The following is a 3,824-nucleotide window of genomic DNA, read 5'->3' on the forward strand; positions in this document are numbered from 1 at the left end:
TCCCAATTCTAATTCCCTCAATTTCTTTTTCTTCTCTTATTACTGAAGCTAATATTTCTAATGTGATATTGAATAGTAGTGGTGGTAGTGAGCATCCTTGTTTCACCCCTGATCTTATTGGGAATGCCTCTAGACTATCCCCATTGAATATAATGCTTGTTGAGGGTTTCAGATAGATACTGCTTAATATTCTAAGGAACAATCCATTTATTCCTACACTCTCTAGTGTTTTTTAGTAGGAATAGGTGTTACATGTTGTCAAAAAGCTTTTTCACCATCTATTAATATAATAAAATTTCTGATAGTATAATTAATTATATCAATAACAAACCTAACAGTTTTCTGAATATTGAACCAACCCTATATTCCTGAGATAAATCCTACTTCATCATAATATATTATCCTAGTGATAACTTATTGTAATCATTTTGCTAAGATTTTATTTAAGACTTTTGCATCTATATTCATCAGGGAGATGGGTCTATAATTTTCTATCTCTATTTTAACTCTTCCTGGTTTAGGTATCAGCACCATATTGGTGTCACAAAAAAAAGTTAGGAAGAGTTCCATCTACAGCTATTTTTCCAAAGAGTTTATATAGAATTGGAACCAATTTTTCCTTAAATGTTCAATAGAAATCACTTGTGAATCCATCTGGCCCTGGAGATTTTCTCTTAGGGAGGTTCAATAATGGCTTGTTGAATTTCTTTTTCTGAGATAGGGTTATTTAGGCATTCAATTTCCTTTTCATTTAACCTGGGCAACTTATATTTTTGTAAATATTTATCCATTTCACTTAGATTATCAAATTTATTGGCATAGAGTTGGGCAAAATAATTCCAAAGTATTATTTTAATTTCCTCCTCACTGGTGGTGAGTTCACCTTTTGCATTTATGATACAAGAAATTTGGATTTCTTCTTTCTTTTTTTAATCAAATTGACCAGGTTTTTTTCATAAAACCAACTCTTGGTTTTATTAGTTCAATAGTTTTCTTGTTTTCATATTAAATTCTCCTTTAATTTTTAGAACTTCTAATTTGATATTTAATTGGGGGTTTTTAATTTGTTTTCTCTAATTTTTTTAGTTGCATATTTAGTTCATTGATTTCCTCTTTCTCTAATTTATTCATGTAAGCATTTAAAGACATAATATATCCCCTGACAGACTCCTTGAGTGTATCCCATAGGTTTTGTTATGTTGTTTCATTATTGTCACTATCTAGGATGAAATAATTAATTCTTTCTATAATTTGTTCTTTGATCCATTCATTCTTTAAAATGAGGTTATTTAGTTTCCAATTAGTTCTGGGTCTATATTTCCCTGGCCCAATGTTACTTGTGATTTTTATTGCATTACGATCTGAGAAAGATGTATTCACTATTTCTGTCTTTCTGAAATTGATGATTAGGTTTTTATGCCCTAGTAGATGGTTAATTTTTGTGTAAGTGCCATGCACTGCAGAAAAAAAAGTATATTCCTTTCTATCCCCATTCAATTTCCTCCATAAGTCTAGCATGTCTAGGTTTTCTAACAATCTATTTACCTCCTTAACTTTTTTCTTGTTTATTTTATGGTTAGATTTATCTGAATCTGAGAGCGAGAGGCTGAGGTCTCCCATCAGTTAAGTTTTGCTCTCTATGTCTTCCTGTAACTCCTTCAACTTCTCTAAGAATTTGGATGCTATAGCACTGGGTGCACACATATTTGGTAATCAAATTACTTTATTGTCTATAGTACCTTTTAGGAGGATATAGTTTCCTTCCTTATCTCTTTTAACGATATCTATTTTTGCAGCTGCTTTGTCTGAGATAATAATTGCTACCCCTGCTTTTTTCACGTTGTTCAACTGAAGCAAAATATATTTTGCTCCAACCTTTTACCTTTACTCTATATGTATCTCTCTGCTTCAGATGAGTTTCTTGTAAGAAGCACCATTTTAGGATTCTGGTTTTTAATCCACTCTACTATTTGCTTATGTTTTTAAGGGAGAGTACATCCCATTCACATTCAGTTATAATTACTAACTCTTTACTGCCCTCCATGCTATCTTCCTTCTGTTTTTCTCCTTTTTTCACTTTATCCATATTCCCCAGTATTTTGTTTCCCAATACCACTGAATTCTGTTTTTCCATTCACTTTAATAAGAAAATATGCAATTTAAAATTGTCCTGCTTGTCTGTGCTTTCTTCTAAACTGTGAATTTTGTAAAAATATTTTTCCTCAATTACATGTTAAAACAATTCTTTACTTTTTTAAAAAAATGTTCCAGATTTCAGCCTTCATTCCCTCTATCCCTCACCACCTTCAGTGTTTGCCCTCCTATATCAACCCCCTCCCTTTACTTTCCCCTTTGCCTTTGTCCTTTCTTCCTTCCCTTCCTCCTGTTGGTCCCCCTTTTCCTCCCCTCATCCCCTTTTAATACTTGAAAAGAGAAGTTTCTTAACTGAGTGTATGTATGTTAACTTTAAATCAAATCTAATGAGAGTAAGATTCAGGCAATTCTCACCTCCTCCCTTCTTTCCCTCTATTGCAACAGGTCCTTTGTACCTCTTAATGTAATGAGATTTACCCCATTTCAATCTTCTCCATCCTCCTATCTCCTTACTGACCCCCCCTTTTTAAGGAGGTATTGTTTTTAAGTCATTCTATCTGAGTTACAGAAAGTAATCAGTGTCCATCACTTCTGGCTAAGTATACTCTCTCTAATAAGAGTTACAATTCTCAAGAGTTATGAAAATCTTTCTCCCAGGTGGGGATATATAGCCAGTTTCATCTTACTGGATAGCAGTTTTTTTCTTTACTCTTTTTTTTAACCTTTTCATATGTCTCTTGAGTCTCATGTTTGATTTCCAAATTTCCTATTTAACTCTGGTCTTTTCATAAGGAAATATTGGAAGTCTCCCATTTCATTAAATATTCATCTTTTTCCCTGGAAGGGAAGACTCAGCTTTGCCGAATAGTGAATTTTTGGCTGCATTCCAAGCTCCCTTGCTCTTCAGAATCTCTCATTTCAGGCCCTTTGATGCCTTAATGTTGATGCAGCCAGGTCCTGCATAATCCTTACTGTGGCTCCTCAACATTTAAATTGTTTCTTTCTGGTTGCTTACAAGATTTTCTCTTTTATCTGATAGTTTTGGAATCTGGCTACAATATTCCTTGGAGCTTTCATTTTAGGATCCCTTTCCGGAGGAGATCGATGTATTCTTTCAATAACTACTTTGCCCTCTGGTTCCATGATATCAGGGCAGTTTTCCATCACTAAATCATGTAATATCAAATCCAGGCTTTTTTTTCTCTTCAATGTTATCAGGAAGACCAATAATTCTTAGGTCATTTATTCTCCAGGTCAGTGGTTTTGTTGATGAGCTGTTTTACATTTTCTTCTATTTTTTTCAATCTTTTGTTTTTCTTTAACAGAATCTTGTTGTCTCATGAAGTCATTAGTTTCCACAGATTCCATTTTTTTTTAAGAGAAGAATTTTCTTCATTTACCTTTTGCAGCGCCTTTTCCAATTGGTCAATTCTATTTTTGAAGGAGTTTTCCATTTGCCTAAGTGGAGTTTTGAGGGAATGATTTTCTTTTTGCATTTGCTCAACTTAAGACCTGAAAGAATTAGTCTCATTTCATATTTGTTCAATTGTATTTTCCAAGGATTTGCTTTCTTGTTGCAAGATACTAATTTTCTCTTGTAATGTGTTAATTTTATCGAGTTTCTTTTCCCAATTTTTCCAAATGATTTTTAAACTCCTTTCTGCTTTCTTCAAGGAAGTCTTTCTGGGCTGGAAACTAATTCATAATCTCCTTGGAATTTCTAGAGCTTT

The sequence above is a fragment of the Macrotis lagotis genome, chromosome 4 (genome assembly GCF_037893015.1).
Source record: "Macrotis lagotis isolate mMagLag1 chromosome 4, bilby.v1.9.chrom.fasta, whole genome shotgun sequence".
Taxonomy (NCBI): Eukaryota; Metazoa; Chordata; class Mammalia; order Peramelemorphia; family Peramelidae; genus Macrotis; species Macrotis lagotis.